General features: G+C 45.2%; 1 protein-coding gene across 1 annotated transcript in view; it reads right to left on the bottom strand.

The window, feature by feature from the left end:
* Window positions 1–25,579, bottom strand: part of GNB4 (G protein subunit beta 4) — a 120,206-nt gene extending 94,627 nt beyond the window's left edge. The window contains exon 1 of the mRNA XM_038751032.1: window positions 25,415–25,579. The gene's annotated coding sequence lies outside the window, so the exon portion shown is untranslated. The remainder of the gene's footprint in view (window positions 1–25,414) is intronic.
* Between the last annotated feature and the right edge of the window lie 1,206 nt (window positions 25,580–26,785).

The following is a 26,785-nucleotide window of genomic DNA, read 5'->3' as shown; positions in this document are numbered from 1 at the left end:
GCCAGTGCAAAATAAATATCCACTGATTGATTTCAGTCTGTTTAGTTGAAAATTGAAGACTGGCTCGCACTGGCTTTGTAACGATCCACTTCGGTACTAAAGTTGATTAAGTTATTTTCTAAAGTTTTATGAATGCTAAAAAAAATCCATAGTTTGGAATAGCTAACAGACTACACGTCAGTGTCGTTACCAATAAAAAATTCATGTGGTCCATACACATATGAATTACTGGTTATGAGGTCCACTACTGAACAAACTTGGATGCCCCTTTAACATAAAGGCTGATTGCCATACCAATAAGGACTGTCCCCTTTGCTTTGGCAGCAAAAGAATAATAGATTATTCATTGAGATACATTTGTAGATTTTTCAACTCCTTCAGAGCAAACCATTACTAAGCACACCACCATAATGACTCTTAAATACCTTAAACAAATTAAAACAAGTGTTGTGAGCAATGAAGCCGCAATGAAAAGGATGCAGCATAGCCTAGTGGATAGAGCAGGGGCCTGGGATTCAGAAGGATCTGTTCTAATCCAGGCTCTGCCCTTGTCTCCCGTGGGACCTGGGGCAAGTCACTTCACTTCTCTGTGCCTCAGTTACCTTATCTGTAAAATGGGGATTAAGACAGTGAGCCTCATGTAGAACATGGACTGTGTCCAACCTGATTAACTTGTATCTATCCCAGCACTTAGTACAGTGATGATAATGACATTTATTAAGCACTTACTATGTGCAAAGCACTGTTCTAAGCACTTGGCACATAGTAAACGCTTAACAAATACTATTAAAAAAACAACTTATAGCCAAAGATTTGACTCTTCTGGCTTTTTAGAGACTACTTTTAGACTCTATGTAAACTGATTGATCATAATTGAAGTAAACCACTAGCAATTCCTTAAAATATAAATTTCTCCTTACTTTTAAATGGAGAGGGAAACATTTATTCATTCACTCTCATTTATTGAATGCTTACTGTGTGTAAAGCACTGTACTAAATGCTTGGGAGAGTACAATATAACATTAAACAGACACAATCCCCGCCCACTATGAGCTTACAGTCTAAGGTCTTATATTCAAGCACTTAGTACAGGCCTTTGCACATGGTAAGCACTCAAAAAATATGACAATGAATAAAATTTAGTTTTAGACCACAAAACAGTGGTAATACATGAATGTGTATTTGAAGCACGGTAAACTCAGATGTCTATAAGTTTTTCATTATACAGCAAAAGTGCTTCCTTACTTGGTGTGGTATCTTTAATTCATTATTTAGGGGGAAAATGATTTAAAGGGAAGGAAAAAGAAGGTTGGGGCTCAGGTTAATTTGCCCCCCAAAAAAAACAAAACCCAAATGATCTGACTTTCATTATTCAGTCAGTTTTCCTCTCATCATTTTTTCTAAATCTACTTGATATCTTGATTTATGTATATATGCAGGAAAGCTCATTTCTAAGATGACAAAGATTAAAACACTAAAGTATGAAAGGTAGTCTTTTTCATTCATCTTAAAAAGCAAATCAGATTCAAAAAGTCGTGTTCATGAAACTGCACAGATCTCTTCTATGTACACTGCTCAAGAGAGTTTTTAATGGCATACAAATTCGTGAAGCGTTCTATATTTTTTACATATTTATCATATTTATTTTATTAATGATGTGTATATAGCTATAACTATTTATTCTGATGGTATTTATTTCTTCTCTGTTTCTGCTGCATGCATATAGCTATAATTCTATTTATTCTGATGGTTTTGACACCTACTTGTTTCGTTTTGTTGTCTTTCTCCCCCTTCTAGACTGTGAGCCCGTTGCTGGGTAAGGACCGTCTCTATATGTTGCTGATTTGTACTTTCCAAGCACTTAGTACAGTGCTCTGCACACAGTAAGTGCTCAATAAATATGATTGAATGAATGAATGAACAAGACGCGAATTCCACACACCACATATAGGACTTAGTACAGTGCCTGGCACACAATAATGATGGTATTTGTTAAGCGCTTACTTATGTGCCATGCACTGGGGGAGATACAAGGTTATCAGGTTGTCCCAAGTGGGGCGCTCGGTCTTAATCCCCATTTTACAGATGAGGTAAGTGCTTAACAAATACCATAGTCACATCTTTTAGACTGTGAGCCCACTGTTGGGTAAGGACTGTCTCTATATGTTGCCAACTTGTACTTCCCAAGTGCTTAGTACAGTGCTCTGCACACAGTAAGCGCTCAATAAATACGATTGATGATGATGACGATGATAGGACTATTATAAATGATCTTTACCTTATTCAGTCCAGATTAAGTGTTCTCAACATGATAACCTGAAGCAAATGTTGCAGGCCCTGTAAAAATATATAACCTAGCAAAGGTACCTGGCAACATCCAGGAAAGGTTTGTTTAAAATATGTGTGGAACCATTTGAAATGGCAGGTGAGGTCCCTATAACCAGGCTACGTAATTTAGTGTAGACTGCAGAACCAGTAGGAGAAATATTTATGAAGCACTTAGGGTGCAGAGCGCTGTACTGAGCACAGAGAAAGGGTATCCAGGGGGGAATTAGACACAGACTCTAGTCCCTAGCTGCATTTGCTATCTAACTGGTCTTTCAGCAAATCCCATGACTCCCCCAGTGACCCAAATCAACTGAGCCGCAGGCTGAGTAGGGACAGTGGACACCCAACCAACCACACAAGTTGACACACCAATTCTGGGGAGTTTCATTTTCCACAACTTGCATACATGAATCAACCCATTCTTCCGCAGACTCGGCTAAAGCCCCTCACGCTGCCACAGAACCGGGAACCTTCCCGCTAGGTCACTCCAGGACATGTTAACTGCTTGTCTTACTCTCTGAACTTCCATTTGAGCATTTCTTTGTCTAACTCATTGCTCTTCATGTCTCATATCCCTTTGGGGAAAGGGGTAGCCAGAGGGCAATCAATAATCAGTCATATTTGAGAGCTTACTGTGTGCAGAGTACTGTATTAGTGCTTGGGAGAGACTGAACGCAATGAGCTTTCAGTCTCGAGAGCAGTCTGTACCCTGCAGTTATCCATCTCCCTTGGGAAGAACCAGGGAAATGGGCTCTGGGAGCAAACTAACCTCGGCCTCAGACTACACACTACATTGGAGCTAGAAGTTTTCCATCCCAGGCCTAATACACCCATGGAGGATGGAAGATGGGGAGAACAGATGGACAGAATCAGCCTGGCTTCTCCATCCCAGGGACAGATGTGATAGACCTCATCACCATCATCACCAATGGTACTTACTGAACGCTTACTGTGCGCAGAGAACCATACTAAGCACTCGGGAGAGTATAATACAACAGGGTGTGTAATGAGAATGCACAAAAGACCCATACATGGTCAGAGTATATATATCAATGAATCACCTGTGTCTGATTTTGCAATATTTTCTCCGGCAAGCCCCCATCCCTAGACCTGACCAGATTTCTTATGTTTGTGCTCTTTCCTCCTTCCCTCTTCCCAGTTTGCACAACCAAACGAAAGCTTTTCTATATGGCTTCAAAGAGAGAACACCTGCACGGTCATACTTCGGAGGATGACTTCAACATTTCTGACTTACTTCTGCCTCTTCATATGGACATAATAATGATGGTATTTGTTGAGCACTATGTGCAAAGCACAGTCTCATCACTGTAAATTTATCAATTCAATACTTAACTTCTAGTACTCTACCTAAAAAAGTATCCCTTGAACAAACAGCCACCCGTTCCTCCCTGAATTTATAATTTGGCAGGAAAGCACCTGCTTTTCACTTCTTTCTCTGGGAGCCAAGTAGACTCAGTTTATTCATTCATTCATTCAATCGTATTTACTGAGCACTTACTGTGTGCAGAGCACTGTACTAAGCACTTGGAAAATATAAGTTGGCAACATATAGAGACGGTCCCTACCCAACAACGGGTTCACAGTCTAGAAGGGGGAGACAGACAACAAAACATGTGGACAGGTTGTCAGAATAAAAATAGAATTAAAGCTAATTCTATTCAGTTCTGCCATAGCATGTGCTTGCATTTCAGGTTTGTGAGGAATCAGAAGGTGAGGATCACCTGAAAACACACGACTAATGTCAAAGCCGGATTTGCTACAACCCATCTCCACTGGGCTGCCCATGCCCTGAGGATGGAAGACAGATGGCTAGGCTGCTGGCACAAGTACGGTGGACAGAAGATACACTATAAGGCCATAGTGAAACACCTTCCAGTGATTCAGTATACTCTGAGAAGAGTGGGAAAATTTCAGACTGAATTGCCAGCCTGGCACCCAACATTTAGAAATGGTCAAAAGCAACCATACGTTTGTCAAGTGAAACAAACATCTACCAACTACAGTAACAATTACCAACAGAAGACTGGATTTTATTGCCAGTGTGGAAGAGCCTGTGCACCTGTCTTTCAGCCCACATTTAGAAAAAACAATCCCAAATGCCATGCTTGTTTCCCAGCCTTCCAAAAGTGAGGTTGTTTTACTTCAGGCTAATTTTTCAACAATAATAACAAAAATAAAAAATGGTAAGGAAGGGAAGTGAAAGTGCGGTGTTGAACTTTGATACTATTCCAAGATCAGGATCCAGGTGAGCTAAATATCGTCCGAGGGCACATTTCTGAGTGGGCACACAAAAGACTTTAAACTTCCCATAGGAGTAGACTGTGAGCCCACTGTTGGGTAGGGACTGTCTCTATATCTTGCCAATTTGTACTTCCCAAGCGCTTAGTACAGTGCTCTGCACATAGTAAGCGCTCAATAAATACGATTGATGATGATGATGATGATGAGTAAAAATATCTCTGCATGTGATCAGAGTACGAACCAAGAAATTTATGAAGCTGGTTAACACCAACAGCAGCGACAGTTTAAAAGAGGAAAAAATGGACCAGACTTCAAGAGTCATGGATAATACATGTTAAGAATTTTTAAATACTAGAGAAATATGAAAAGCGTACCCCACAAAATAGTTGCACTCTCCTCAATAACAAGAATGTACCACAAACAGCTGCATCACGGGGTATGGTTTTCTATAGACTTCCAAGTCATAAACAGGAACCCATTAGAGAACCTCTGGAAAAACACGAAATTCATTTACACGCTATAATCTTTGGCATTAAACATTACGAAACTATTATACATTATGAATAAATTCAAAGCATGACATCACTATTTAATTACCCAAGGATATTTATCGAGTGCTTACTGTACACAGAGCACTCACTGTAAAATACAGCAGAGTTGGCAGACTCATTCCCTGCCTACAAGGAGCTTACAGTCTAGAGGGGGAGAGGGATATTAAAATAAATTAGCTATGTAAATAAGTGTTGTGCGGATGAGGATGGAGTGAATATCAAAAGATACAGATCCAAGTGCATAGGCAACATACTTCTTTCTGTGTCACCCTGGCACTTCATAAAAATAATAATAATGTTGGTATTTGTTAAGCGCTTGCCATGTGCCAAGCACTGTTCTAAGCACTGGGGTAGATACAAGGTCATCAGGTTGTCCCACATGGGGCTCACAGTCTTAATCCCCAGTTTACAGATGAGGTAACTGAGGCCCAGAGAAATTAAGTGACTTGCCCAAAGTCACCCAGCAGACAAGTGGCAGAGCCGGGATCAGAACCCACGACCTGACTCCCAAGCCCGGGCTCTTGCCACTGAGCCACGCTGCTTCTCAACCCACTTGTCATGGGTTCTAATCCCAACTCTGCCACTTGACTGCTGTGTGGCCTTGGGCAAGTCACTTAACTTCTCTGGGCCTCAGTTACCTCATCTGTAAAATAGGGGTTAAGACTGTAAGCACTATGTGGGACGGGGACTGTGTCTAACCTGATTATCTTGTAACTACCCCAGTGCTTAGAACGGTGCTTGCCACAAAGTACGCGCTTAACAAATATCATTATTATTATTTGGACCCTTTACTCACCAACCCCTCAGCCCCACAGCACTTTTGTACATATCTGTACTGTATTTATATTAACGTCTGTCTCCCCCCTAGACTGTACGCTTGTGGTAGGCATGAAATGTGTCTACCAACTCTGTCATATTGTACTCTCCAAAGCTCTTAGTACAGTGTTCTGCACCCAATAAAGCCAAGCTAGCTCTCTTCTTCCCTTCAAAGCCCTACTGAGAGCTCACCTCCTCCAGGAGGCCTTCCCAGACTGAGCCCCCTTTTTCCTCTCCCCCTCCCCATCCCCCCGCCCTACCTCCTTCCCCTCCCCACAGCACCTGTATATATGTTTGTACAGATTTATTACTCTATTTATTTTATTTGTACATATTATTCTATTTATTTTGTTAATGATGTGCATCTAGCTTTACTTCTATTTATTCTGATGACTTGACGCCTGTCCACACGTTTTGTTTTGCTGTCTGTCTCCCCCTTCTAGACTGTGAGCCCGTTGTTGGGTAGGGACCGTCTCTATATGTTGGCGACTTGTACTTCCCAAGCGCTTAGTACAGTGCTCTGCACTCAGTAAGCGCTCAATAAATACGATTGAATGAATGAATAAATATGACTGACAGCCGCAGAAGGGAGGGATGGGGATAGGTAAGGCATAAGCGGGGGAAGGCCTCTAAAGAGTGTAATACAGAGATGTAATATGGTTATCAATGATTGCAGGATACTGCAGAAATAGAAACTCTTTCTCCTGACTGTGGTAGTGGTTTTTCAAAAGTAGTTCAGTCTTGGTGGAATTGATTATCGCCTACTGTTGTTCTTTTATGTAGGCAAAGTCCTTCTGAATACTTCTGCACACCTTTGAACAACTTTCTTAGGGTCATCTACAATCATTTTGAAAAGTTAATCTGGTTCATTGAAAATTTACAGGAGACTTTTTTCATCCCCAAATATCTACTGTTGTTCTTTTATGTAGGCAAAGTCCTTCTGAATACTTCTGCAAACCTTTGAACAACCTTCTTAGGGTCATCTACAATCATTTTGAAAAGTTAATCTGGTTTATTGAAAACTTACAGGAGAATTTTTTCATCCCCAAATATTTGCTGATGATGGTAGTACTAAGTCTCTAGCCTTAGTGACAGTCATGACAACCTTTTCCTGTCACTGGCAGTTTCACCACTTCATCTGAAAGCAGCACAGTCTCAGGGTGAGGTAGAAGGGAAGATTTTAGCTGGATCTAGTAGCCTATTTCTATCAAGCCACAATCCCCTACGGCTTTCAGGTAGAACGGAGAACTTCGCTTCCAGTTTTTATGGGGAGAGGAATGAGAGTGGGTAAGAAAACTGAATTCCCTTCAATGACTGGACAAACCTTTGGGTGGGGATTAAGGATGCTGGGCTACATCTGCAATTACTACATAACCTATCTCCGGATTATATGTATTGAGGTTGTCCGAAACTGAGAACAACAGTTTGTGTGTCTAATTCTGTTGTATCGTGTTTTCCCCAGCAGTCAGTACAGTGCTCTGCACACACTAAGTGCTTAATACCACAGATTGAGTGATTAATTATAGCACTATTAATTATTTAATAATGCTATTAAAATGAAGTAGCTCCAATATGAGACACACACATTCTAAATACTCATTTTACCGGTCAATTGAAGATTTGAATCTTAAAAACAGTATCCAAGGATGACTTAAGAGCCTGTCCATTGTTGCCGTAAGCCCTTCATTAAGGGATGAACTCAAAAGATAAAATGAAAGCAGTGTGGCCTAGTGGAAAGGGCTCAGGACTGGGAGTCTGGCAACTCAGCTGTGTGATCTTGAGAAAAAAATCACTTAATATTTCTGGGCCTCAGTTCCTAATTTGTAAAATAGGGATAAATTGCATTGTGGGTGGGTCACGGATTTTGTCTGATCTGATAATCTAGCATCTATCCCAGTACTCAGCACATAGGACATGTCTAATAATAATGATATGCATTTAGGGCAAAATTAATTTCCACAGTGCATTTAAAAATCCCCGGATTAGTCTGAACAGATAGGAATTCAGTAACTTGAATATATTTCTCCTTTTGTCGCTACGTGGTTGGACAATTGCTTAGGGTTCAGTGTAGTAGGAATATAAAAATAACAGGCACTCATTTTGTGCCAAGCACTGTGCTAAGTATTGTGCAATTGGATCAGACATAGTTTCTGGCCCACTTAGGGCTCACAACCTAAAGGGGTGGGGAAAATAAGTATTTAATCCTCGGTTTACAGATGAGGGAACTGAGGCATAGAGAAGTTAAGAAGTGACTTTTTTATGGCATTTGTTAAGCGCTTACTATGTGCAAAGCACTGTTCTAAGCGCTGGGGAGGTTACAAGGTGATCAGGTTGTCCCACGGGGGGCTCACAGTCTGAATCCCCATTTTACAGATGAGGTAACTGAGGCACAGAGAAGTTGAGTGACTTGACCAGGGTCATACAGCAGGGAGATCACAAAACAACAAAGCACTCCAGATTTCTTCAGAAACAGGGAGGAAGATTTTCTTAGAGAATACGAATGTTTACATCATCTATAAATTCACAATGATTGTGAGCATGCAAAGAATATGACCACTACCATGTTACTTTAGTTTATAATCACAATTTCCCAAAGGCCATTAAAAAAGGGATACCTCTATAAATAACCTCACTGATGAACCTTAGGCCTAAAAGTTGTATATGATTAAATCTGAGCGATGCAATGGAAATGTACCAAAACTCTTTACCCCAAATTCCACTGCTTATGGTCCTAGAATCTTATCCTAGGAGGTGTTCAACAATAAGAACCCCCCAGCTGTTCACACCACTGTAACTAGTTTTATTAATAATAATAATAACAATGATGATGGTATTTGTGAAGCACTTGCTATGTTCCAGGCACCTTACTAATCACTGGAATGAAGACAAGCGAATCAGGTTGGACACAGTCCCTGTCCCATTTGGGGCTCAAAGTCTCAATCCCCTTTTGACAGATGAGGTAACTGAGGTCCAGAGAAGTGAAGTGACTTGTCCAAGGTCGGAGAACCACCCTCCCAGACTCCCTCTTCCCTTCTTTCCCCCTAAAAAGACACCAGAGCCCCATCTTACCTCCTTCCCTTCCCCACAGCACCTGTATATATGTATTTATGTCTGTACATATTTATTACTCTATTTATTTTACTTGTACATATCTATTCTATTTATTTTATTTTGTTAGTATGGTTGGTTTTGTTCTCTGTCTCCCCCTTTTAGACTGTGAGCCCACTGTTGGGTAGGGACTGTCTCTATATGTTGCCAACTTGTACTTCCCAAGAGCTTAGTACAGTGCTCTGCACACAGTAAGCGCTCAATAAATACGATTGATTGATTGATACAGCAGATAAGTGGTGGAGCTGAGATTAGAGTCCATGACCTCCTGACTTGTATGCCTGTGCTCGCTCCACTATGCCACGCTGCTTCTATAGAGCAGTGCTCCAAGGGGTGGAGGGAGCAGGGAGCAAAATTCTGATAACAGCCTAATCTTAAACAGTAGCGTACTTGTACAGATGAAGTTCTGGGCTACGGAAAACCCCAAACTGGAACATGAGCTAAACTTGGGCTGAGACGTGGCCCCCTGTGACAGACTGTCTGCCACTCCCACTTCCAGATCCCACTGTACCACTGCTTTGAAGCCCCATGCTCAATCCTGGGCTCTTTCACTGCCATCCTTCTCCGTCTGGCCCCAATTCTCCAGTGAGAGCACCAACGATCTGGAAAGTGTGGTACGGTTGCATCAAACACCAGAGCTGATGCTACAGATCAAATCTGAAGATGACGGTGACGGCTGTATCCTGGCCTTATTGTGGTCTTAGCGTCCAATAATACCCTGGACACCTCTTGCCCAGTTTACCAGAGACGTGTCTACGTTCCTCGAGGGATCCAAAAACGAAAAATTATGAAGTCTGTTCTAACTCATTTTTAAATTCAAGTCCAATTGACTGTGTAACATTACCCCACCCAAAAGAATAACCACAAAGGACAATCGTGACTGAGGTGGTTATCTGTTCTAAGGGTTCCTGGGCACTGACGACAAGTGATAGGACAAAATTTTAAGAACCAGAGTAGTGATTGAGTCACTGGATCTTTCAACTGCAGACTGAGTGTGGTTCAAAGCAAGAACACAGTTTACATGAGGCCTTCAAGTGTTACTTTGAAAGGGGTCACGGGATTATTTTCTAGCTCTATCCCACGGCCCAGGGCAAACTAGGGTTATACAGGAATCTTGAGAGTTCCCTAACAACCACCTAGTCAATCACTGGTATTTATTGAGCATTTACTATGTGTAGAGCACTGTCGAAGCACTTGAACACAATTAGCCGATACGTTCCCTGCCCATAAGGAGCTTACAGTCTAGAGGGGGAGAAGGACACAGTTCAGTCAACTGACTCTCGGAGGCAAAACTGGTTTTGCTCTTCGGCAATGCTTTCAGGCCCTTAACCCCCAAACTGCAGAGGAATTGTGGGGGCATCTCCTACCCTGATAATCTGTCTTTTAATCATGCTGCTCACATTTTCTGGTGGCACCGAGTAATGGAGAAAGGAGAGAGGGTTGGTCTTCTGGTATACGTTCTCCCTTTTTGAGCATGATCGCTGGTGGATGGGTGGTGGGGGAGTAAAAGGGGCAGGCAGGGCCCCCTATGAGTGGCCCTCTCTGCTTGGTAGGGTGGATCCTGGCATGGTTAACTATGCTAAAAATAATAATAATAATAATAATAACAATGTTGGTATTTGTTAAGCACTTACTATGAACAAAGCACTGTTCTAAGCGCTGGGGTAGATACAAGGTAATCAGGTTGTCCCACGAGGGGCTCACAGTCTTCATCTCCATTTTACAGATGAGGGAACTGAGGCCCAGAGAAGCGACGTGACTTGCCCAAAGTCACACAGCTGACAAGTGACGGAGCCGGGATTTGAGCCTACGACCTCTGACTCCAAAGCCCGTGCTCTTTCCACTGAGCCACGCTGCTTCCCCAATAAGGCAACTAATGAACCAACTAGACCTCTGTTTATAGTTTTTAAATGCCGTTTTTCGGTTAATAGGCCATAGACACTATAAAAAGTTAGACCCCATTATGCTACTAACCGATTATTTTTTTAATGGTATTTGTTAAGCGCTTACTATGTGTCAAGCACTATTCTAAGCTCTGGGGTAGATACAAGCTAATCAGGTTACACATTTCTCAAAAATCTCCAGTGGTTGCCTATCGACCTCGGTATCAAGCAAAAACTCCTCACTATTGGCTTCAAAGCTCTCCATCCCCTTGCCTCCTCTTACCTCACCTCCCTTCCCTCCTTCTAGAGCCCAGTCCACACACTCCGCTCCTATGGTGCTAACCTCCTCACTGGGCCTCGTTCTAGCCTGTCATCAATCGTATTTATTGAGCGCTTACTATGTGCAGAGCACTGTACTAAGCGCTTGGGAAGTACAAATTGGCAACGTATAGAGACAGTCCCTACCCAACAGTGGGCTCACAGTCTAGCAGCCTGTCCCACCGTTGACCCCTGGCCCACATCCTACCTCTGGCCTGGAACACCCTCCCTCCTCAAATCCACCAAACAATTACACTTCCCCCCCTTCAGAGCCCTACTGAAGGCTCACCTCCTCCAAGTGGCCTTCCCAGCCTAAGTCCCCCTTTTCCTCAGCTACCCCTTCCCTCTGCATCGCCCCAACTCGCTCCCTCTGCTCTTACCCCCTGCCCCACAGCACTTGTGTATATATGTACATATCTATAATTCTATTTATTTACATTAATGCCTGCTTACTTGTTTTGAAGTGAATATACCTATAATTCTATTTATTTAAACGGATGTTATTGGTGCCTGTTTACTTGTTGTGATGTCTGCCTCTCCCCCTTCTAGACCGAGCCCGTTGTGGGCAGGGATTGTCTCTATTGCTGAACTGTCCTTTCCAAGCGTTTAGTACAGTGCTCTGCACACAGTAAGCACTCAATAAAAAAGACTGACAATGAATGACTAGCTCTCTTCCTCCCTTCAAGGCCCTACTGAGAGCTCACCTCCTCCAGGAGGCCTTCCCAGACTGAGCCCTTTCCTTCCTCTCCCCCTCATCCCCCTCTCCATCCCCCCCATCTTACCTCCTTCCCTTCCCCACAGCACCTGTATATATGCATATGTTTGTACATATTTATTACTCTATTTATTTTACTTGTACATATCTATTCTATTTATTTTATTTTGTTAGTATGTTTGGTTTTGTTCTCTGTCTCCCCCTTTTAGACTGTGAGCCCACTGTTGGGTAGGGACCGTCTCTATATGTTGCCAACTTGTACTTCCCAAGCGCTTAGTACAGTGCTCTGCACACAGTAAGCGCTCAATAAATATGATTGATTGATTAGTTGAGGAAACTGAGGCCCAGAGGAGTTAAGCGACTTGCCCAAGGTCACGCAACACGTCAACGGCAGAGCTGGGATTACACTCATCTCTAGAGTGTAAGCACATCGTGGGCAGGGACCATATCTACCAACTCTGCTACACTGTACAAACACCTAGTAGGGTGCTCTGTACACAGTGAGCACTCAAAAAATACCACTGATGATCACTAAAATCTGGGATTAGAACCCAGACCCTCCGGCTCCTAGGCCCAAGCCTTTCCCACTAGGCCCCGCTACTTCCCAATTGTAAATTGTTTAGCTGTCCTTTGGTTTGAATATACCACTGCCAACCTGAAAGAGAAACACCACAATAACTAGTAATAATAATAATAATAATAATAATAATGACGACACTGAGGTAGACAGCATTCTGAATTAACAAAGAAATGATGTACCAACTATCCGCTTGCTGTGAGGCATTCTAAACTAAAATTCCCCAAATCTTCAAATTGGAGTGAAAAACAAACTTGAGTTAGACAAATATTCCCTAATTACACCACTTAATATTAACTCATTAGAAACTGTAGCTAACCAACCGTCGCCCCATACCTAATTCAGTGCCCTTGGGCACTTACATATGTAACATGTTCACTGCATAATTAACGAAACGGACAAAGAGACGATTCTATAACCTCATCAATAAGTTCTCCTTCCAACCATAAAAATCGAGGCTCCCCTCAAACTCTGGTATTCACCAGAATTTAGTTCAGGCAAAGGGAAGAAGCAAAGCAGAAAGGGAAATTCCATCCCCCCAACCACCAGACGTTCAAAAGCCGGGAAGAGACGCGTGCTGGAAAACAGAGTCAGCCCCATCCCTCTTTTAGTTTAACGGCTTATTCATTACCAATGGAGGCCTATTTCAACCGTCAGTTGTATTTAGTGAGAGTTCAATGAGCAGAGCACTGTACTAAGTGCTTGGGAGGGCACAATCTAGCAACAGGACGGAGTTGGTGGACACATTCCCTGCCCACAGCGGGGTTAGGGTCTACGGGGGGCGGACAGACACGACTATAAATTGGGGAACGGGCATATTCTGATAGGAGACGGTGCCCTGGCATTAGGATAAACCTCAGTCATTGCCCCACCTCCTTCCAGGGGTCACAAAGAGCCAGGCAGGGCTGGCTGTTGGGGGGCACCCCCATCCCCCCAATCTCCTCTACAGACACTGCAGTTACACTGACCTTTAATCAATCGTATTTATTGAGCGCTTACTGTGTGCAGAGCACTGTACTAAGCGCTTGGGAAGTACAAGTTAACTGGGGCAGAATATCATGGTGGGCTGGCTGTCTGTCTACACTGTCTGTCTCCCCCTTCTACACTGTGAGCCCGTTGTTGGGTAGGGAACTGTATCTGTTGCTAAATTGTACTTTCAAGTGCTTAGTACAGTGCTCTGCACAGAGGAAGTGCTCAATAAATATGAATGAATGAGGGGGGTGTGGGGCGGAAGCGCTCATAAGCACTCAGGAAGCAGGACTATCAATCAATCAATCAATCGTATTTACTGAGCACTTACTGGGTGCAAAGCACTGTACGAAGCGCTTGGGAAGTCCAAGTTGGCAACATATAGAGACAGTCCCTACCCAACAGTGGGCTCACAGTCTAAAAGGGGGAGACAGATAATAATGATGATCCTGAATGAATAATAATGATGATATTTGTTAAGCGCTTACTATGTGCCAGGCACTGGTCTAAGCGCTGGGGTCGATACAAGGTAATCAGGTCGTCCCACAGGAGAATTAGGCGGCCTCCACATCCCAAGACCCAGCACACCATTTCTACAGCCCCAGTCCTCCAAATGGAGCATGAAGCGTTCTCGGGGAGACCCCCAAAATAAAGGAAGGGGCAGGAGAAGGGGGGGCTGCCCCTGAGGGCCCCCCCAAACTGTTGTTGGGTAGGGACCGTCTCTATCTGTTGCCGACTTGTACTTCCCAAGCGCTCAGTCCAGTGCTCTGCACACAGTAAGCGCTCAATAAATGATTGAATGAATCCTTCCCCTCCCCACAGCACTTGCATATATTTGTTCATATTTATTACTCTACTTTACTTGTCCATATTTACTTCTCTATTTTATTAATGATGCGCATATAGCTATAATTCTATTTATCCTGATGGGCTTGACACCTACTCGTTTTGTTTTGTTGTCTGTCTCCCCCTGCTAGACTGTGAGCCCATTGTTGGGGAGGGATTCCTTCATTCACTCAATCGTATTTATTGAGTGCTTACTGCGTGCAGAGCACTGTACTAAGCACTTGGGAAGCACAAGTGGGCAGCAAATGGAGACGGTCCCTCCCCAACAACGGGCTCACAGTCTAGAAGGGGGGAGACAGACAACAAAACAAAACATGGAGACAGGACTGCCTCTATATGTTGCCACCTTGTACTTCCCAAGCGCTTAGTCCAGTGCTCTGCACACAGTCAGCGCTCAATAAATACAGCTGAATGAATGAATAAGCACTTAGTCCAGTGCTCCACACACGGTAAGCGCTCAATAAATACGACTGAGTGAATGAAGGAATACATGTTCTGCTTTGTTGTCTGTCTCCCCCTTCTAGACTGGGAGCCCGTTGTGGGGGAGGGACCGTCCCTATCTGCGGACGACTTGTACTTTCCAAGCGCTTAGTACAGTGCTCTGCACACAGTCAGCGCTCAATAAATACGACTGAATGAATGAATGTTGTTGGGTAGGGCCCGTCTCTGTATGTGGCCGACTTGTACTTCCCAAGCGCTTAGGCCAGTGCTCTGCGCACAGTAAGCGTTCAATAAATATGACTGAATGACTAAGCGTTTAGTCCAGTGCTCTGCACACAGTAAGCACTCAATAAATACGACTGAATGAATAAATATGATTGAGTAAATGAAGGAATACATGTTTTATTCTGTCGTCTGTCTCCCCCTTCTAGACTGGGAGTCCGTTGTGGAGGAGGGACCGTCTCTATCTGTGGACGACTTGGACTTCCCAAATGCCTAGTCCAGTGCTCTGCGCACAGTAAGCGCTCAATAAATACGACTGACTGAATAAGCGCTTAGTCCAGTGCTCTGCACACTTGAAGCGCTCAATAAATACGACTGAATGAATAAATACGCTTGAGTGAATGAAGAAATACATGGTTTGTTTTGTTGTCTGTCTCCCCCTTCTAGACTGGAAGCCCGTTGTAGGGGAGGGACCGTCTCTATGTGCTGCCCACTTGGACTTCCCAAGCACTTAGTCCAGGGCTCTGCACACAGTAAGCGCTCAATAAATATGACTGAATGACTGAATAAGCGCTTAATCCAGTTCTCTGCACACTTGAAGCGCTCGATAAATACGATTGAATGAATAAATACGATTGAGTGAATGAAGAAATACACGTTTTGTCGTCTGTCTCCCCCTTCTAGACTGGAAGCCCGTTGTTGGGTAGGGACCGTCTCTATATGTTGCTGACTTGGACTTCCCAAGCGCTTAGTACAGTGCTCAGCACACAGTCAGCGCTCAATACGATTGAATGAATAAATACGATTGATGATGATGATGATGTTTTGTTTTGTTGTCTGTCTCCCCCTTCTAGACTGGGAGTCCATTGTTAGGTAAGGACTGTCTATGTTGCCTACTTGTACTTCCCAAGCGCTCAGTGTTCTGCACACAGTCAGCGCTCAATAAATACGATTGAATGAATAAATACAATTGAATGAATGAATACGATTAAGTGAATGAAGGAATACATGTTTTATTTTGTAATCTGCCTCCCCCTTCTAGCCTGGGAGCCCGCTGTTGGGTAAGGACCGTCTCTAGATGTTGCCCACTTGTCCTTCCCAAGCGCTCAGTACAGTGCTCTGCACAGTCAGCGCTCAATAAATGCGACTGAATGAATCGGCGCTCAGAACAGTGCTTCGCCCGTAGTACGTGCTGAACAAAAAAAATCCAGCACTTAGAACAGCGCTTTGCACATAGTGAGTGCTTAATAAATGCCATTATTATTATTATTATAAATGCCATTATTATTTATTTATAGAATGAGGGGCTGGAAAACAGGAAGTGACGAGGCCCGGCATCCTCCCTGCCCCCTCGGGGTCTTCCCCTCCTCCCCATCCCCATCCCCCGCCCCACCTTCCCTCTTTCCCCTCCCCACAGCACCTGTATATATGTATATATGTTTGTACGGATTTATTACTCTATTTATTTATTTTATTTGTACATATTTATTCTATTTATTGTATTTGGTTAAAATGTTTTGTTTTGTCGTCTGTCTCCCCCTTCTAGACTGTGAGCCCGCTGTTGGGTAGGGGCCGTCTCTATATGTTGCCGTCTTGTAGTTCCCAAGCGCTTAGTCCAGTGCTCTGCACACAGTCAGCGCTCAATAAATGCGACAATGAATCGGCGCTCAGAACAGTGCTTCGCACGTAGTACGCGCTGAACAAAAAATATCGAGCGCTTAGAACAGTGCTTTGCGCATTCATTCATTCATACTTACTGAGCGCCTGCTGTGTGCAGAGCACTGTACTAAGCGCTGGGAAGTACAAGTTGGCAACATAGAGAGGCGGTCCCTACCCAACAGCGGGCTCACAGTCTAGAAGGGGGAGACAGACGACAAAACCAAACATTATTAACAAAATAAAATAAAATAAATAGAAAATGTACAAGTAAAATAAATTGAGTAATAAATATGTACAAACATATATACACGTGCTGTGGGGAGGGGAAGGAGAGAAGCAGCGTGGCTCAGTGGAAAGAGCCCGGGCTTTGGAGTCCGAGGTCATGGGTTCAAATCTCACTCCACCAATTGTCAGCTGTGTGACTTTGGGCAAGTCACTTCACTTCTCTGGGCCTCAGTTATCTCATCTGTAAACTGGGGATGAAGACTGTGAGCCCCCGCACCGTGGCACCCTGATCACCTTGTAACCTCCCCTGCACTTAGAACAGTGCCTTGCACATAACTGCTTAATAAATGCCACTATTATTATTATTACTATTGTTATTATTATTATATTATTATTATTATAAGACAGGGGAGATGGGGAGGGCGAGAGGAAGGAGGGGGCTCAGTCTGGGAAGGCCTCCCGCTTAGAACAGTGCCTTGCACATAGTAAGCGCTTAATAAATGCCATTATTATTATTACCGTATTATTATTATTATTGTAAGGCAGGGGGTGGGGAGGGGAAGAGGAAGGATGGGGCTCAGTCTGGGAAGGCCTCCAGCTTAGAACATTGCCTTGCACCTAGTAAGTGCTTAATAAATTCCATTATTATCATTATATTATTATTATTATTATTATAAGGCGAGGGGGAGAGGAAGGAGGGGGCTCAGTCTGGGAAGGCCTCCAGCTTAGAACAGTGCTTCGCCCATAATACACGCTGAACAAATATCATTGTTGTTTATTTATTTATAGAATGAAGGGCTAGAAAATAGGAAGTGAGGAGGCCCGGCATCCTCCCCGCACCCCCAGGATCTCCGCTCGGAAGCAGCGTGGCTCAGTGGAAAGAGCCCGGGCTTTGGAGTCCGAGGTCGTGGGTTCAAATCCCGGCTTTGCCACTTGTCAGCTGGGTGACTTTGGGCAAGTCACTTCATTCATTTCATTCATTCAATCGCATTTACTGAGCGCTTCCTGTGTGCAGAGCACTGGACTAAGCGCTTGGGAAGTACAAGTCGGCAACATAGAGAGACGGTCCCTACCCAACAGTGGGCTCACAGTCTGGAAGGGGGAGACAGACAACAAAACAAAACATATTAACAGAATAAAATGAATAAAATAAATATGTACAAGTAAATAGAGTAATGAATAGAGTAATAAATAAATAAATAGAGAAATAAATAGAGCAAATAAGTAAATGAATGAGGGACTGTCTCTATATGTTGCCAACAAATGCTCAGTCCAGTGCTCTGCACACAGGAAGCGCTCAATAAATATGACTGAATGAATGAGGGACTGTCTCGGTTGCCAACAAGCGCTTAGTCCAGTGCTCTGCACACAGGAAGCGCTCAATAAATACGATTGATGAACAAGGGACTGTCTCTATATGGTTCCAACAAGCGCTTAGTCCAGTGCTCAGCACACAGGAAGCGCTCAATAAATACGACTGAATGAATGAGGGACTGTCTCTATATGTTGCCAACAAGCACTCAGTCCAGTGCTCTGCACACAGGAAGCGCTCAATAAATACGATTGAATGAATGAATGAATGAGGGACTGTCTCTATAGGTTGCCACAAGCGTTTAGTCCAGTGCTCTGCACACAGTAAGCGCTCAATAAATACGATTGAATGAATGAGGGACTGTCTCTATATGTTGCCAACAAGCGTTTAGTCCAGTGCTCTGCACACAGTAAGCGCTCAATAAATACAATTGAATGAATAAGGGACTGTATATGTTGCCAACAAGCGCTTAGTCCAGTGCTCTGCACACAGGAAGCGCTCAATAAATACGACTGAATGAACGAGGGACCGTCTCTATATGTCTTCTAGACTGTGAGCCCACTGTTGGGTAGGGACCGTATCTATATGTTGCCAACTTGTACTTCCCAAGCGCTGAGTACAGTGCTCTGCACACAATAAGCCCTCAATAAATACGATTGATTGATATGTTGGCAACATGCGCTCAGTCCAGTGCTCTGCATACAGGAAGCGCTCAATAAATATGACTGAATGAATGAGGGGCTGTCTCTATATGTTGCCAACAAGCGCTTAGTCCAGTGCTCAGCAACAGGATGTGCTCAATAAATATGACTGAATGAACGAGGGACTGTCTCTATAGGTTGCCAACAAGCGCTTAGTCCAGTGCTCAGCACACAGGAAGCGCTCAATAAATATGACTGAATGAATGAGGGACTGTCTCTATAGGTTGCCAACAAGCGCTTAGTCCAGTGCTCTGCACACAGGAAGTGCTCAATAAATACGACTGAATGAACGAGGGACTGTCTCTATATGTTGCCAACAAGCGCTCAGTCCGGTGCTCTGCACACAGGAAGGGTTCAATAAATACGACTGAATGAATGAATGAATAAGGGACTGTCTCTATATGTTGCCAACAAAAAAGCGCTTAGTCCAGTGCTCTGCACACAGGAAGCGCTCAATAAATACGACTGAATGAATGAATGAATGAGGGACTGTCTCTATAGGTTGCCAACAAGCGCTTAGTCCAGTGCTCTGCACACAGGAAGCGCTCAATAAATACGATTGAATGAATGAATGAAAGACTGTCTCTATATATTGCCACAAGAGCTCTGCACCCAGGAAGCACTCAATAAATACGATTGAATGAATGAGGGACTGTCTCTATAGGTTGCCAACAAGCGCTCAGTCCAGTGCTCAGCACACAGGAAGCGCTCAATAAATACGACTGAATGAATGAATGAATGAGGGACTGTCTCTATAGGTTACCAACAAACAAGCGCTTAGTCCAGTGCTCTGCACACAGGAAGCGCTCAATAAATACGACTGAATGAACGAGGGACTGTCTCTATAGGTTACCAACAAGTGCTCAGTCCAGTGCTCAGCACACAGGAAGCGCTCAATAAATACGACTGAATGAATAAGGGACTGTCTCTATATGTTGCCAACAAGCGCTTAGTCCAGTGCTCAGCACCCAGGAAGCGCTCAATAAATACGCCTGAATGAACGAGGGACTGTCTCTATACGTTGCCAACGCACGCTCAGTCCAGTGCTCAGCACACAGGAAGCGCTCAATAAATACGACTGAATGAATGAGGGACTGTCTATATGTTGCCAACAAGCGCTTAGTCCAGTGCTCAGCACACAGGAAGCGCTCAATAAATACGACTGAATGAATGAGGGACTGTCTCTATAGGTTGCCAACGAGCGCTCAGTCCAGTGCTCTGCACACAGGAAGCGCTCAATAAATACGACTGAATGAACGAGGGACTGTCTCTATCATCATCATTCGTATTTATTGAGCGCTTACTATGTGCAGAGCACTGTACTAAGCGCTTAAGAAGTACACATTGGCAACATATAGAGACAGTCCCTACCCAACAGCGGGCTCACAGTCTAAAAGGGGGAGACAGAGAACAAAACCAAACATACTAACAATATGTCTCTATATGTTGCCAACAAACAAGCGCTTAGTCCAGCGCTCTGCACACAGGAAGCGCTCAATAAATACGACTGAATGAACGAGGGACTGTCTCTATATGCTGCCAACAAGCGCTCAGCACACAGGAAGCGCTCAATAAATACGATTGAATGAATGAAAGAATGAGGGACTGTCTCTACAGGTTGCCAACAAGCGCTTAGCCCAGTGCTCCGCACACAGGAAGCGCTCAATAAATACGACTGAATGAATGAGGGACTGTCTCTATAGGTTACCACCAAGCGCTCAGTCCAGAGCTCTGCACACAGGAAGCACTCAATAAATACGACTAAATGAATGAGGGACTGTCTCTATAGGTTGCCAACGAGCGCTCACTCCAGTGCTCAGCACACAGGAAGCGCTCAATAAATACGACTGAATGAATGAGGGACTGTCTCTATAGGTTGCCAACAAGCGCTTAGTCCAGTGCTCTGCACACAGGAAGCGCTCAATACATACGACTGAATGAATGAACGAGGGACTGTTTCTATAGGTTGCCAACAAACAAGCGCTCAGTCCAGTGCTCTGCACACAGGAAGCGCTCCATAAATACGACTGAATGAATGAACGAGGGGCTGTCTCTATAGGTTGCCAACAAACAAGCGCTTAGTCCAGTGCTCTGCACACAGGAAGCGCTCCATAAATACGACTGAATGAATGAGGGACTGTCTCTATAGGTCGCCAACAAACAAGCGCTTAGTCCAGCGCTCTGCACACAGGAAGCGCTCAATAAATACGATTGAATGAATGAACGAGGGACTGTCTCTATAGGTCGCCAACAAGCGCTTAGTCCAGTGCTCTGCACACAGGAAGCGCTCAATAAATACGACTGAATGAACGAGGGACTGTCTCTATAGGCTGCCAACAAACAAGCGCTTAGGCCAGTGCTCTGCACCCAGGAAGCGCTCAATAAATACGGTTGAATGAATGAATGAAAAACCGTCTCTATATGTTTCCACAAGAGCTCTGCACACAGGAAGCGCTCAATAAATACGACTGAATGAACGAGGGACTGTCTCTATAGGCTGCCAACAAGCGCTCAGTCCAGTGCTCAGCACACAGGAAGCGCTCAATAAATACGACTGAATGAATGAATAAATGAATGAATGAGGGACTGTCTCTATATGTTACCAACAAACAAGCGCTTAGTCCAGTGCTCTGCACCCAGGAAGCGCTCAATAGATACGACTGAATGAACGAGGGACTGTCTCTATAGGCTGCCAACAGGCGCTTAGTCCAGTGCTCTGCACACAGGAAGCGCTCAATAAATACGATTGAATGAATGAACGAGGGACTGTCTCTATACGTTGCCAACGAGCGCTCAGTCCAGTGCTCTGCACACAGGAAGCGCTCAATAAATACGACTGAATGAATGAATAAATGAATGAATGAGGGACTGTCTCTATATGTTACCAACAAACAAGCGCTTAGTCCAGTGCTCTGCACTCAGGAAGCGCTCAATAAATATGACTGAATGAACGAGGGACTGTCTCTATAGGCTGCCAACAAACAGGTGCTTAGTCCAGTGCTCTGCACACAGGAAGCGCTCAATAAATACGACTGAATGAATGAATGAAAGACTGTCTCTATATGTTGCCACAAGAGCTCTGCACACAGGAAGCGCTCAATAAATACGACTGAATGAATGAGGGACTGTCTCTATACGTTGCCAACGAGCGCTCAGTCCAGTGCTCTGCACACAGGAAGCGCTCAATAAATACGACTGAATGAATGAGTAAATGAATGAATGAGGGACTGTCTCTATATGTTACCAACAAACAAGCGCTTAGTCCAGTGCTCTGCACCCAGGAAGCGCTCAATAAATACGACTGAATGAACGAGGGACTGTCTCTATAGGCTGCCAACAAACAAGCGCTTAGTCCAGTGCTCTGCACACAGGAAGCGCTCAATAAATACGATTGAATGAATGAACGAGGGACTGTCTCTATAGGTCGCCAACAAACAAGCGCTTAGTCCAGTGCTCCGCACACAGGAAGCGCTCAATAAATACGACTGAATGAATGAATGAAAGACTGTCTCTATATGTTGCCACAAGAGCTCTGCACACAGGAAGCACTCAATAAATACGACTGAATGAATGAGGGACTGTCTCTATACGCTGCCAACGAGCGCTCAGTCCAGTGCTCTGCACACAGGAAGCGCTCAATAAATACGACTGAATGAATGAATAAATGAATGAATGAGGGACTGTCTCTATATGTTACCAACAAACAAGCGCTTAGTCCAGTGCCCTGCACACAGGAAGCGCTCAATAGATACGACTGAATGAATGAGGAACTGTCTCTATATACTGCCAACAAACAAGCGCTTAGCCCAGTGCTCTGCACCCAGGAAGCGCTCAATAAATACGACTGAATGAATGAACGAGGGACTGTCTCTATAGGTCGCCAACAAACAAGCGCTTAGTCCAGTGCTCTGCACACAGGAAGCGCTCAATACATACGACTGAATGAACGAGGGACTGTCTCTATGTGTTGCCAACAAACAAGCGCTTAGTCCAGTGCTCCGCACACAGGAAGCGCTCAATAAATACGGTTGAATGAATGAATGAAAAACCGTCTCTATATGTTTCCACAAGAGCTCTGCACACAGGAAACGCTCAATAAATACGACTGAATGAACGAGGGACTGTCTCTATAGGCTGCCAACAAGCGCTCAGTCCAGTGCTCAGCACACAGGAAGCGCTCAATAAATACGACTGAATGAATGAATAAATGAATGAATGAGGGACTGTCTCTATATGTTACCAACAAACAAGCGCTTAGTCCAGTGCTCTGCACCCAGGAAGAGCTCCATAAATACGACTCAATGAATGAGGGACTGTCTCTATAGGTCGCCAACAAACAAGCGCTTAGTCCAGCGCTCTGCACACAGGAAGCGCTCAATAAATACGATTGAATGAATGAACGAGGGACTGTCTCTATACATTGCCAACGAGCGCTCAGTCCAGTGCTCTGCACACAGGAAGCGCTCAATAAATACGACTGAATGAATGAATAAATGAATGAATGAGGGACTGTCTCTATATGTTACCAACAAACAAGCGCTTAGTCCAGTGCTCTGCACCCAGGAAGAGCTCCATAAATACGACTGAATGAATGAGGGACTGTCTCTATAGGTCGCCAACAAACAAGCGCTTAGTCCAGCGCTCTGCACACAGGAAGCGCTCAATAAATACGATTGAATGAATGAACGAGGGACTGTCTCTATACGTTGCCAACGAGCGCTCAGTCCAGTGCTCTGCACACAGGAAGCGCTCAATAAATACGACTGAATGAATGAATAAATGAATGAATGAGGGACTGTCTCTATATGTTACCAACAAACAAGCGCTTAGTCCAGTGCTCTGCACCCAGGAAGCGCTCAATAAATACGACAATGAACGAGGGACTGTCTCTATAGGCTGCCAACAAACAGGCGCTTAGTCCAGTGCTCTGCACACAGGAAGCGCTCAATAAATACGACTGAATGAATGAATGAAAGACTGTCTCTATATGTTGCCACAAGAGCTCTGCACACAGGAAGCGCTCAATAAATACGACTGAATGAATGAGGGACTGTCTCTATAGGTTGCCAACGAGCGCTCAGTCCAGTGCCCTGCACACAGGAAGCGCTCAATACGACTGAATGAATGAATAAATGAATGAATGAGGGACTGTCTCTATATGTTACCAACAAACAAGCGCTTAGTCCAGTGCTCTGCACCCAGGAAGAGCTCCATAAATACGACTGAATGAATGAGGGACTGTCTCTATAGGTCGCCAACAAACAAGCGCTTAGTCCAGCGCTCTGCACACAGGAAGCGCTCAATAAATACGACTGAATGAACGAGGGACTGTCTCTATAGGCTGCCAACAAACAGGCGCTTAGTCCAGTGCTCTGCACACAGGAAGCGCTCAATAAATACGACTGAATGAATGAATGAAAGACTGTCTCTATATGTTGCCACAAAGGCTCTGCACACAGGAAACGCTCAATAAATACGACTGAATGAACGAGGGACTGTCTCTACAGGCTGCCAACAAGCGCTCAGTCCAGTGCTCAGCACACAGGAAGCGCTCAATAAATACGACTGAATGAATGAATAAATGAATGAATGAGGGACTGTCTCTATATGTTAGCAACAAACAAGCGCTTAGTCCAGTGCTCTGCACTCAGGAAGCGCTCAATAAATACGACTGAATGAACGAGGGACTGTCTCTATAGGTTGCCAACAAACAAGCGCTTAGTCCAGTGCTCTGCACCCAGGAAGCGCTCAATAAATACGACTGAATGAATGAGGGACTGTCTCTATAGGTTGCCAACAAACAAGCGCTTAGCCCAGCGCTCTGCACCCAGGAAGCGCTCAATAAATACGACTGAATGAATGAATGAATGAGGAACCGTCTCTGTAGGTTGCCAACAAACAAGCGCTTAGCCCAGTGCTCTGCACCCAGGAAGCGCTCAATAAATACGACTGAATGAATGAATGAATGAGGAACCGTCTCTGTAGGTTGCCAACAAACAAGCGCTCAGTCCAGTGCTCTGGAAACAGGAAGCGCTCGGTAAATACGATCGAATGAATGAATGAGGGACTGCCTCTATACGTCGCCAACAAACAAGCGCTCAGTCCAGTGCCCTGCACCCAGGAAGCGCTCAATAAATACGACTGAATGAATGAATGAATGAGGGACTGTCTCTATATTTGCCAACAAACAAGCGCTCAGTCCAGTGCCCTGCACCCAGGAAGCGCTCAATAAATCCGACTGAACGACTAGTAAGCGGTGAACAAATCCCAACATTTTTTTTAGACTTTTCGACTGTGAGCCCACTGTTGGGTAGGGACTGTCTCTATGTGATGCCAATTTGTACTTCCCAAGCGCTTAGTACAGTGCTCTGCACATAGTAAGCGCTCAATAAATACGATTGATTGATTGATTGATTGATTTTTTCGTTTTTTTTCCTCAGGGCGTGAGGAGGCCCGCGAGGCCCGCGAGGCCCGGCCCTACCTCAGGCGGGGGGGGGGGGGGCCCGGCGATGGCGGCCGCTGGTCTCCGCCGCTGCGGCTACTTGTTGGGCGCCCTCTGAGGGGGCATGGCGCTCCGAACGGCCTCACCGGAACGACGACGGACGGCGGAACGACGACGGAGCGACCGCGCCCTCAGCCGCCTCAGCCGCCTCCCTCCTCCTCCGCCGTCGTCGCCTCAGCGCGTCCCGGCCCCGGCGGACGCGCCCACTCGGCCCCTCCCGCGGGGGGGGGATGCGACGACGGCGGAGGCGGCTCCGTCCGCCTTCCGCCCCCCCCCGACACCCACCCCTCCTTCTTCGCCCCGTCCCCGGTTCCCGTCCCCGCCACCGCGCCGGCGAGCCGGGGAGAGCGGCGGGGGCTGGGGGCGACACCCCCGACACCCCCCTCCTGCGCCATGGTACGGTCCGCGCGCCCCCCCCCCGCGGACGGCTCCACGCCCAGGGAGGAAAGTGGGGGTGGGACGGTCCACCACACGGGGAGGGGGGGGGTGGGGCCGTTCCACTACACCAGGCGGGGGGGGGGTGGGACGGCCCACCACAACGGGCGGGGGGAGTTGGGGCGGCCCACTTCCCAACCTTTTACTACAATGCTCTGCACACAGTAAGCGCTCAATAAATACGATTGAATGAATGAATGAATGAATGAATGAATGAATGTATGAAACGGGGACGGGGGTTGGGTCGGCCCACCACACCGGGCTGGGGGGGGGGGGGGAGTTGGGGAAGCCCACTTCCCAAGCGCTTAGTCCAGTGCTCTGCACACAGTAAGCGCTCAATAAATACGATTGAATGAATGAATGAATGAATGAATGAATGAATGAATGAATGAAACGGGGACGGGGGTTGGGTCGGCCCACCACACCGGGCTGGGGGGGGGGGAGTTGGGGAGGCCCACTTCCCAAGCGCTTAGTCCAGTGCTCTGCACACAGTAAGCGCTCAATAAATACGATTGAATGAATGAATGGATGAATGAATGAATGAATGAATGAAACGGGGCGGGGGTTGGGGCGGCCCACTTCCCAAGCGCTTAGTCCGGTGCTCTGCACCATCATCATCAATCGTATTTATTGAGCGCTTACTATGTGCAGAGCACTGGACTAAGCGCTTGGGAAGTACAAATTGGCAACATATGGAGACAGTCATCATCATCATCAATCGTATTTATTGAGCGCTTACTATGTGCGGAGCACTGGACTAAGCGCTTGGGAAGTACAAGTTGGCAACATCTAGAGACGGTCCCTACCCAACAGTGGGCTCACAGTCTAGAAGGGGGAGACGGAGAACAAAACCAAACACACTAATTTATTGAGCGCTTACTATGTGCAGAGCACTGGACTAAGCGCTTGGGAAGT

The sequence above is a fragment of the Tachyglossus aculeatus genome, chromosome 1, assembly GCF_015852505.1.
Source record: "Tachyglossus aculeatus isolate mTacAcu1 chromosome 1, mTacAcu1.pri, whole genome shotgun sequence".
In the NCBI taxonomy this organism is placed as follows: domain Eukaryota; kingdom Metazoa; phylum Chordata; class Mammalia; order Monotremata; family Tachyglossidae; genus Tachyglossus; species Tachyglossus aculeatus.
This window is presented reverse-complemented; position numbering and strand designations above follow the sequence as displayed.